Source organism: Lissotriton helveticus, chromosome 11 (genome assembly GCF_964261635.1).
Source record: "Lissotriton helveticus chromosome 11, aLisHel1.1, whole genome shotgun sequence".
Lineage (NCBI taxonomy): Eukaryota > Metazoa > Chordata > Amphibia > Caudata > Salamandridae > Lissotriton > Lissotriton helveticus.
In genome coordinates, this window is record NC_136072.1 from 486,072,707 (window position 1) to 486,083,702 (window position 10,996).

The 10,996-nt window shown below is 43.4% G+C and overlaps 1 protein-coding gene across 4 annotated transcripts in view; it reads left to right on the forward strand.

Moving 5' to 3' along the window:
- Positions 1 to 5,953, forward strand: part of FAM168B (family with sequence similarity 168 member B) — a 198,212-nt gene extending 192,259 nt beyond the window's left edge. For all 4 annotated transcript variants that reach the window (XM_078666086.1, XM_078666084.1, XM_078666087.1 and 1 more), the window contains exon 7: positions 1,109 to 5,953. The gene's annotated coding sequence lies outside the window, so the exon portion shown is untranslated. The remainder of the gene's footprint in view (positions 1 to 1,108) is intronic.
- Positions 5,954 to 10,996: the final 5,043 nt, after the last annotated feature.

The following is a 10,996-nucleotide window of genomic DNA, read 5'->3' on the forward strand; positions in this document are numbered from 1 at the left end:
GGTCAGCCCTGACTTTAACCTCTGTTATAGCTCTGAGGTTGGTGGTCTCTATACACACTGTACCTTACTTTGGTCAAGTATATATAGAGCCACTTTCTCCCACTAGTCTACTGCACTAGTAGGTCAACATGTTTCAGCCTTCTCGTGTTTTCATAAGGCTTTCATCAGGACTGGGTATATTTTGGTGCTCGTTGCGGCTCCTAATTAAAGTGGTGAACTTACTTACCACTTGTTTTTGATTTCAGATCAGTTGTATCTGGAACTACAAGAAAAGAAGTTAATATCATAATCCTTGAATGTGTACCCTATATTTTCAATATGGTTACTTATTGTGTTGCATTATGAGCTCAAAATTGCTGTTACAGTTATTTATAAAAGTATTTATACAAATATCTTGACTATCTTGACTATCTTAAGTCAGAGATCTCAAATTAAAGAGTGGGCGTACCTAGCTGGTTCTAGCGAGAGTGGCATATCCGACGGCTAAGCCACACAAAGAAAGTAAGTATGCCGAGCTTTCATGTGGCTGGTCTGGGAGGGTGCTTGAAAGTGCAAGGGTTAATATAATTGGCGTTTAGTTTGTCACAACGGTCATTATTTCTGGACCTTCAACGTGGAAACCATGCACAACATGCTTAAAAATGCGGCAGTTAATAGATCGTAACCAATCAGTGGGTGAGCGATTTAGTCCTTCATAACGCTCGTATTCTTAAAGCCTTCAATATTGGCAGTGCTAGTAGGTTTACCAAAACTATACGGTTATACGTGTGGAACGCTCTAGTTAGACAAGTCACTATGAATGCAGTGATATTTCAATAAGATGTTTACCGTCAAAATGTCATTTTATAGCATTCAGGATGCCGTAGAGTGGTATAGAAACCTGATTCTGAAAAGGTAAAAAATATTCTATACGCCTTACCAGAGTTCCGTAAGGCGTATAGAATTAATATTTTTAGAATCGCTAATGTCAAAGGATTTTCAGATACTTCACTGTACAGCTCGGAAATATTATCACCGAGTAGGGGACACTTTATTTTTGTAGGTTTATTAAAAATGTACACGTGCCATTTGACCATAGACTTAAATCTAATTGTATTCCTCCCTCCAGGTTTAAAGATGGAAGATATGCAATCAGTAATGAGGTTTGTCAGCGGGTGCTGAAGCTCTCCTGCCTCCAGCCAGGACTTACTTCTGAGTGCTTTCAACACTTTGCCAAACACTACTAATTCCAGATTACAGAAGAATTTCCGGTGCTGCATATCTTACATCTTGGAACGCCAGCAGTTTGTCTTAAAAACAAAATCCTGTTTTTGTGGACTGTCTTGCAATTTTTTTAGCTAACTATAATGATAAAAAGGGAGTATAAATTTATCTGACCATAACTAGTTGAATGCATGCAAAACCTAAAGCTTGCTCAATCTACTACCTGCAGTGACTGATGCAAAAACATCATATGCAAAATCCAAAGGAACTGAAGTATTTGCAACCTTGTATTGATGTATTTTTTGTATGCAAGGTTTTTAGTACTAGAATTTAAAACCAGTTACTTTTTCAGAGCATCAAAATGTTTGTGAAAGTGCCTCAACCATTTTGCGGTTTTGGGTACTGCTGACTGAAAGAGTATTATACTTTTATTAAGCATCAGGTACTCTATTAAGTGAGCCAAAATAGTAAGCTCAAGATGGGTACAAAAAACCTGCATCGTGAGGTGACTGAATTCATATTTTTCTTGCATTCTTTGGATTCAGTGTTACAATGTTGGAGCTTCCTTGGATTGGAAATGAGGTGTGATGTAGTAAGTAAACGTGACTTGTGGAATTGTGAGCCTAATTTGTGTGTGCAGATTTGCACAATATAACTGTACACCCCAGCCTGCTAAGCCATTAATAAGAATCCAAGAAGCAATTCTTATAAGTGTAAAAGTTCCCTACAATGGATGCTTACAGAGCTCCTCTGTTCGGTCTACACATTTCAATCAGTAAATCTATTCCAAATGGCAATGGAACATTAAATGTTTAACCTGATATGGATACATTGAACTGTGTTCTACCTGCATCGTGTGTAATTCACTGCTGCCGTATTTCTGTGGCCACAGAACAACGCACGATCAGTCTTTTGAAAAAGAAAAAATATATATATTTGTCTGCTTCTTTATAGTAAGAAATTAGCGGGTGGGCGGACAATGTTTTTTCCAGTGTTACATGAATTGGCAAACTAGTACGTTGTAGCCAGAACATGACACTGTGAACACATGTGAAATTGGTTCATGAAGCTTTTGCAGTGATCTTAATACATAATAAACATTTAGATTTATTTTTTAACCACTTATCACCTCACAAATCGCATACCAAGAATTGGCAAAACTGATGGCAATAATAAAGGCCTGTAAATCCATAACTTGCCTTATGTATTGCCCCAGGGAGTGACAGGGGGCAATGCAAGTAATCCATTGCACGCAGGCTTTAAAGAAAATCTAGCTACCACTGTTGGTGACTTTACTGATTTGTGGTTAATAATTAACTTTTTTTCCCTAGCAATCCTCATCGAATGCAATATTTGGAATACACTGACTGCAATAAATCAGTGAATTGTGAGCACACACTTTCCTTTCATTCTTAACTATTATAACTATTAAAAGACTGCAAAGCAATTACCTTTATCACACGGTAGGTACGTAGTTGGTTGCAAGTTTTTTTTTTTGGGGGGCAATCCATTTTTGATTCTTTCAGAAGCAATTTTGTTTCGTCATGTGAAGTTAGGAGCTCTGATTCCTTAAGTTTTAAATAGTTGCTGCCTCTCCAGTACTGTGGATCTCTACTATTTGACTCTGAATTGCGAACTGATCTAAATCGAATGAGTCATTTAAGTGTTTTTTTTTGTTTTAAACTTTTTTTTACACTGTTTTAAATTTATGAAGGCTGAGAGTTTTGCACAGATCACTGAGAGCAAAACAACATCCACTTAATAATGCTGCATTTTGTTTAAATGTAATATTGCATAGGAATACCATACAAGCATTTGTGAGCACTTATTCTACATTAGGGGTTACCTTAAAGAAGCTGGTAATAGGCCAGATAATCAGTTTGATCCTGCACTGCTTGTGTGTTAATTTTATATTCTATGTATCGACGAGTTCACTTCTTGAATGGTTGGAATTACCAACATTGAGACTTCTCTTCCAGTGTACTTAACTTTAAATTGGTGAAACATTTTTTCCAAGCTGCATTAATGTTCAGTGCAGACAGCTGCGTAAACCCATGTAACAATAAGCTACTTTGGTTAGTTCTTTTCACATGCTGTATTGTTGGAAAAATTAAATACTTGTGACATAGGAAAATAGTCACTTTGAACTGCATGATGACTGACAAACAATAGATTTGGGTTTCAGTACGTTTGTGGGAATGAGCTGTTTCCATGTTACTGATTTGTAAGTAATGTATTGTCCATTTGTGATTTAATTTACTATTTTCATTGAGTTGATTCTAATATTCAGAATTTCAAGTCCTATTTGGCACACACCACTCATCCCAGAAACGAGACATTTGGGTTGATTAATTTTGTGATGTAGTCCCCCTTCTGTATTAATGGGTAAATAGAATTTATGATGGAATAGCTTGCTGATGACTTACTTAAATAGAATGTTAAACAACTGGGGATAATTTAAATGTCTCGTCTCTTAATATCTTAACTATCCAAAGTAGGAACCTAATCAATCGTTAAGCTCGATTTAGTAAATTTTTATGCAGGACTCAAATGAGCTCATAAATTATCTCTGTCCCATGTGTTTATCATGCCGGATTACTTATAGTCATAAACGTAAAGTTAATATGTGAAAGTATTCCTTTTGATACGTGCACTGCTGCCTTTTTTCATAGCCTGTCTTTCTAACCTGACGGTACTTCAACGAAGCACCCATCTGAAACTTGATCCCATCGTCTTTGACACCATTTGTTTTTTTACTTTGAGCACAGCCAAAGAGTTTAGATAGATAGCATTCACATTTGTGTATCCGAAAAAGATTCCCCCGTAGAGGAAAACTACCTCTCCTTGGTGTAGTTTGATACACATGGATGCTAAAGGTACCCCAGAAGCGTAGTTGGTGTCCTGAATGCAGTTCAGTTTTACGAATTTCCAACAAACTTTTTTCAGCAAGTTCACTTGAAAGAATTCCTGATTTATTTTTCTTTTTTTGTTAGGAGTGGTTGCTGAATGTTTTCATTTTCGGATATGATTTGTAGAGCTAACAACCTGAAGCATACATGACAAACCGACATACTGGTTTTCTTATGTAGATTTTCTTTTGTTTAACAGTGACTCTAGACATCAAATTGCTTATTGTCGGTTACCAGACTGGCTTTTAAGGCCTTTTTATTTTCCTTTCTTTCTTCCTCTGTTCTCTGAATGTTAGTCTAGGTGAGATAGCATTTCTCTTTTCCTCACTCGAACAAATAGTGTGAGTAGTTTGTTTTTGTTTTAAGATTTATGAGCTGAAGTGAAAGGAAGCAGTAAAAGCAGTTTCATCCAGAAGGTGGTAACACAAAAAAATCTTATGACCCAGATTGATCTATGGGACCTGATTATGTTTTTTTTTTAGGGCAGAAACCCAGGGAATAAAAGTTCACAAGGTTCTTGCTACTAATTAATAGTTCTGCTATTGTCCGCTTCTGATCAATTTAAAAAGAATTAACTCATTGAGCAGTAAATGTTCATCACCAGTGAACTTTAGGATGGAAGTTGTTGGTGAAGTGATGTAATGTGTAGCAAAATCCAAACTATTTTCCTGGCTTCTAACAGAATTCTTCAAACGGAGATAGTATTGTATTGTATGTGTGGCAAACATCCCAATATTGGATATCCAAAGAACTTGTGATTTGCCTTCCATTGAACAGTTCTGAGGCTCATTTTAGATTGCTCCATTAAGCAGTGACCCAGAGATGTTGGCTCATGAGTGGCTGCATTAGGAGAGCACAGTATATTGAAGTTGTTTATTGGACCCATGTAAAACTTTCTCTTTCGACAAAATAGTTTACGACTGAGCGGGATCAAATAAGTCTACTCTGTGTTGTATGTTCAGTCAGTTTGTGAGTGTTCTAGAACTGTTTGGGTCCAAGTGTTAAAATTAAATTGAGAACCATGGCATCATATTTTACGTGTTCCTTCCATTATATTGTTTTCATTTGTCATTTTCAGAACTTTTAAGATCAATTACTGGATCTGAGCTATCTAATTCTTGTGAGGGCTAAAACTGCATACATATTTGTTATGAAGAAACTGTATGCACAGGAACCTTGCATGCTTTATCAGCGTACCCAATCAGTTGCTAGAGCGCTCCATTGCTTTATATGGCTATGATTGTTTACAAAACTCTCATATTGCTTTAAGATGCAGCAAACTCCATCTTGTTTTGGTCTGCGTTTGAACCCAGTTCTCCTTCTTGGGGTGGGGGGAGGTAGAGCACAAACATACATTTTGGAAAGTTTTAGTTGTCTGCTGTCCAGAAATTTTTAGTTGAATGAATTTGCATTTTTATTAAGCCCGTGTGTTTAGAAGACAAATGAAGGCGATTGCATGCAACACAAGTACACGAGAGGTCCGAGTTATGGCTCTGCTTTGTTATTAAATAGGCACACGTTTCCTTTTCATGACAATGTGCAGAGATCACTGTTTTACAAGCAGTTATATTGGTACTTTTTATGTTTTGGTCAATGTTGTCTTCCAGAATAATAAAACGTTTTAAAGCATCACTTCTACATTTTGAGCAGTAATTGCATCCACATATATAGTGGAGTTTACATTCTGAGCCAGTTCAATTATGTGTACATTCATGCTTTTATTTTTATGAGATACAATTAGTCGATGAGCTCAGATTAAAATTCTTAAAGGCACGTTTATTGTAACATTTGTTATGTAATAATAACTTCAGTTTTCAATAAAGATTGACTTGTGTTGCTTATTTCGGTTTCTATCTGTTTTTGATGGTCTTATTTCAGAATGGCTCTTGCTTTCAAAATGCAATGTGAATTGTAATTAAGGATTAGAAATAGATGACAAAAGGTATCCGAGAGAAATAGAATTTAGTTCTTCGTAGTTCTAAACTCTAAAATTGTGTAAGCTTGATATCCTAGCTCGGACCTAGAATATTGAGCAATGCCACTGTAGATCGCCACCTCACCAACCATTTCCTCCTGTGAATGTGGTGTTAATGCACCAGCATACAGATTCATTCATGTATCTTAACTAAATGACTGGTAATGTTATGTATCTATCCCTGATTGTAAGGCTCATATTGTTTCCTTTCTTTATGGGTTTCTCCCAAAGGACATTCTAACCGAATAGAACAGGTTACATGGAGACTATCATATAAATCCAGTGTCAATGTATTAAATGAATTTTTTTTTTTTATTGGGATACTATCACCGTTCCCCACATTAAGAAATTAAATAATTTCTCAACAGAATGTCAATCAACATAATTTGTGGCACTTAAGTATGCTATTTTGCCAACTCCTAACTACATTTAGGAGTTGGCAAACTATCCAAAATTACATGTCAAGTCCCATCCAGATGTATTTATACTTTGCATTGGACCAAGAAAATGTGTTAAACACGGACACCCGATCCTCTTCATCTGCACAACACTGCAACTGCTGGTACGGCCTGTGAGGGGGTCCAGTGATTGATATAAGCGGGTTTTGCTTTGTCCTTAAACAACTGGAATGTGAGGCAGAGTGCGGGGCCACGGGGAGGGCTCCTGGTCCAATAAACACGGGCCAGAGATTAGGAACACAAGCACCATGAGGAATTTCATTATGGGTCACTAAGAGAAGGGAGGACACAAGCACCGCGAGGAATTTCATAATTGGCCACTAAGAGAAGAGGAGGGAGGACAATCATGAAGACATTTACAAGGTTATCCAGTCGCCGTGAGGGATCTTATGGTGCCCTTAGGAAGGCACCTGACCATTGTACCGCTCTCTGCATGTACGGATTCCCCCACGAATAACACAGGGATTGAGTTCCAGAGGGGTGGTGTAAGCAGAGATTGTATAATGGCTGCCGCGTTGGAGCCCTCCCCGGTGGCTACCTGGTTTGGGATCACTAAATCGGCTGATATCCCGTCTTTAACCCAGCCACCCACCAGTATCCTGCCTAAATCCTGCAACCAACTTTAATAACCATTTAGCTCAAGAAATGGGTTTCTCTTCTTACCTTGCTGGAGTCCAATTCTGACAATCTGAAGTCCTTCTGCCTGGGCCGCTTGAACCGGACCCTCTGATGCAGACGGTGACGCACCCTCCACACACTCGGACACTCACTGCTGTGGCCCTCTCCTACGGGGGCCGATCGTCTGTCTGTCGCCGATCATGGTGCCCCACCCGTGCATCTGCCAAACTCTACCGCTGAGTGCCTTTGACACCGCGTCCTGTTATGCAAACTCTGCTTCGCTTGCGTTGAGGACCTCTGAGGCTGTGTTTTTTAGTCCGATCCTAGTGACTCTCCCGTGCATCCGCCATCCCTACCGCAGAGTGCCTCCGCCCCTCGGTCCCGTTGTGCAGCCTCAGCTTCGCCAGCGTTGAGGACCCTTGGGAGCGGTGTTTTTGGGGCTCCGGATCAAGTCCCTTGCGGATGCGGCCTCTTCCAGTGCAACCGCACAGTTCCGTTGCTGTCCTCTGCCGCCTTCAAATGCATATGGTCTGGCCTGGCCTGGCCTCCCTGCTACTGGGAGGGCAGAGTTGAGAATACCGGATCACTGGACCACTTTTCCCCCCGTCCCCGCATCCACTGAACTGAGTTTGTGTCCAGGACGGTGAGTTACTGTCGCTTTGTAGACTCAGAGGGCCCGGTCTAGCCTGGTTCTCCTGTTGCTCAGTGGACTGAGTCGACGCAACCGGCCTTTCCACCCGTCTCCGCATCGACTGAACTCAGTGTTGGTGTCCAGGACAGTGGGTCTCCGCCGCTTGCAGCCTCAGAGGGCCTGATCTTGCCTCGCTGCCCCGCCGCTCAGCTAGCACTCCGAACTGGAGTTTCCAGCTGCGGTGCCCCAGGACTCCCCCGTTGGTGTCTGTCCAGGATTGTGCTGAGATGCAGTGAGTACTGGGCTGACTTGACTTCGACCCCACTACTCCAATGACCGCGTGATGCTGCCCCATCACAGGTACGCCGTTCGCCCGTCTCGTCAGCGGATGATATTTTTGGCCGAGTGCACCTTTTTCCAGCCGCACTATACTATGGAGTTCCCGATTCCCCCTGTTGACTGCTGGGATCGCAGCACTATGCTATGGAGTCTCTGATCCCCTGTTGACTGCCGTCTCCTCCGATAACGATTTTCTTGGCCGAGTGCACCTTTTTCCAGCTGCACTATGCTATGGAGTCCCTGATCACCTGTTGACTGCTTGGATCGCAGCACACTCCCCTGAACCTTTGGGCCCTGACTGGCCTCACCGCGGGGAGACTGAATTGGCTGTCCCCATCCTGCCATCCTCTATTTGGATGAGGTTCACGGATGGATTTGCCCCCACACCCCCCCTTATCTTCTATATACCCTGCACTCCCCACTGACTTTTTCGTGGTGACCTTCCGCTCGGGCTTCTCTTTCCAGGGGCCTGTGGCTGCGCTGCCTTTTTACCCTGCCCATGCTCTTTGACACTGGGGGGCTTGGTGTCTCTGGTGCCCTGGTGCTCCTTTGCTCCCCATCTTGGAGGGACTGCACTGCTGTGAATGTGGCACCGCCGTCACAGCCATCGCGGAGGTGGGCACGGGAAGACTATGTGAAGATACATAAGGTCATCACTCACTTGCTCACCATTTTCGCTTCGTTATTTCCAGCGGCGGGGCTCCCATGGTGTCGCACTGCCGCGGAATCGGTCCTGCCGTTCTTGCTCTTTAAAATTGCTGCACCCCCCCTACCTTAACTACGCCACAAGATGGCGAATAGCGGTGCATTCAGTACGAGACCCCCCCCCCCCTCCCCCCAACTGAACTACCACCTGGATCCCTTTTTATTGATTAATCCTTTCTCCCATTTAGGCCACCAGGGATAACTTCTTGCTGGCTCCCGCCCCCACCTCATCAACCACCACTTTATGCCTCCCTCAGACATTGATTCAAAGGCTAGTAGTAGATGCCCATTTACTATTGCTCCTTTGCTTCCCTATCCACCCTGGCTTCCGCCGGTATCTTGTGGTTTAGTTTACACCTTATGGCCCTACAACCTCTAACCTCCTCGAGACCCCCCTCCCCACAAAATTCTTCATCGCAACTTGCGGTCCTCTTTCGCAGTCTTGGTTAACACTGCGACTTTCCAACTACGCCTGACACCTATCTGGCATTGTCATTCCCCCCCCCCCCCTCTTTGCATGCCTTTCTGAACCGTCTTAATCTCCCTAATACGATCTCTCTCCGTCCCGCTCTCTAACCCTGCCGCACTGTTAGTAGGAAGACACTTCCTACTAACCCCATCCCCCCTCCTGTATTCCTTTGACCTCTCTCACCCCCTCATTCGCTCCCGTCGTTTCGCTCTCGTCACTAAATCTCTCTCCACCCCTCCCCTCTTACATAATCTCCCCATCCTACTTCAACCTCCTTCACCTCACTCCTTGAAATCCTCCTGACTATCTCCATTCCTCTCCTCCCTCCCTTTTTCTTCCCCATCTCCTCCAACCATTTTTTTGTTATGTCCCACCTTAGTCCCACCCCTGTGTTCAGCACTAACCTCACTCTCACCCCTTAACACCCCCTCACCAGACATGGATGTAACTCTTGGTCCATTGCCTACCCTCCTAATCTTTCAAAAAACGCCAAGAAAAACTTTAAACATAAAGTACTAATCCGGCATCCTGAAACCCTAATTGTAGACCACTACCACAGCCTCACGTCCCCTATAAAAACCAACTTGATTTCTACTCTAAAAGCCCCAATCACTAAATCTAACAATATTCCCTACGGTTTCGAACTCTTTACTACACCTTCCCCCACCTTTCCGTTGAAATTGATATCTCCATCTTCAAATCTGGAAATATCCTCATTCAAGCCTCTGAACGCCACCCCAATATCTTTGAACATATTTCAGCACTGTCCCGCCAATTGTCCTCACCTACTCCTCTCCTCCCTTCCCCCCAACTCACTCCTATTCCTTCTCCTTCTGGCCAAGCTCCCCTCCTAGCCTGTCCCGTTACACCCCCTTCTGACCCTACCCCCATCCCTGAATTTACCCCTGAACCAAACGCTAATGCTGCTTCTCCGCTAACCATGTACACCCACTCTGCTCCCCTTATGTCCCCTACCCAGTTAACTGGCCCTTCTCTCTCCATGCCCGTCCTTCTCGCACACTGCCAGATCACCCCTCTCTCCAGCCCCAGGCTTACCACACTCCCACCGCCACAGCACTCCATTTGCCATCGCCTAGACCTCTCGCCCTCTCCGAACAACTGACTTCCACCCTTGACCAACCCCGAACTCTCCCACCCCCCCCTGCCTCAACTACCTCCATAAATATCCAGTCCTCCCCCACTCCCCTCTCCCCACCGTCTGCCGGAACCTGCCATCCCACAGGCCTCACACCCTATCCGAACAACAGACCTCCATCCCCGATCAACTCCGAACTCTCCCACACCTCCCCTGCACCAACTACCTCTAGAACTACCTAGTCCTCCACACTCCCCTCCCCCTCTGACTGCCAGAACTCCCCTCACTCCTCCACACAGACCCACCTCTCTCCCACAGCCTCTCCTTGCGCACCCAGACCCCCCGCAACTTGCACCCATCCACTAACCCTAAGGCCCTGACATGCATGCTTGTGAACTGCCGCTCAACGGTTCGATATGCGACAAAAAATTTCAGAAACCATGCTTAGTGAAGATATAGACGTCGCCTTCCTAACAAATTTGGCTCAACGATCATTCAACACCCATCCTCAACTTACTAAATTATCCCCCCCCACTCAATTTACTAAATCATCCGCCCCTCCCTTCCCGGTTACTCTATCCTCAGAAAAGACA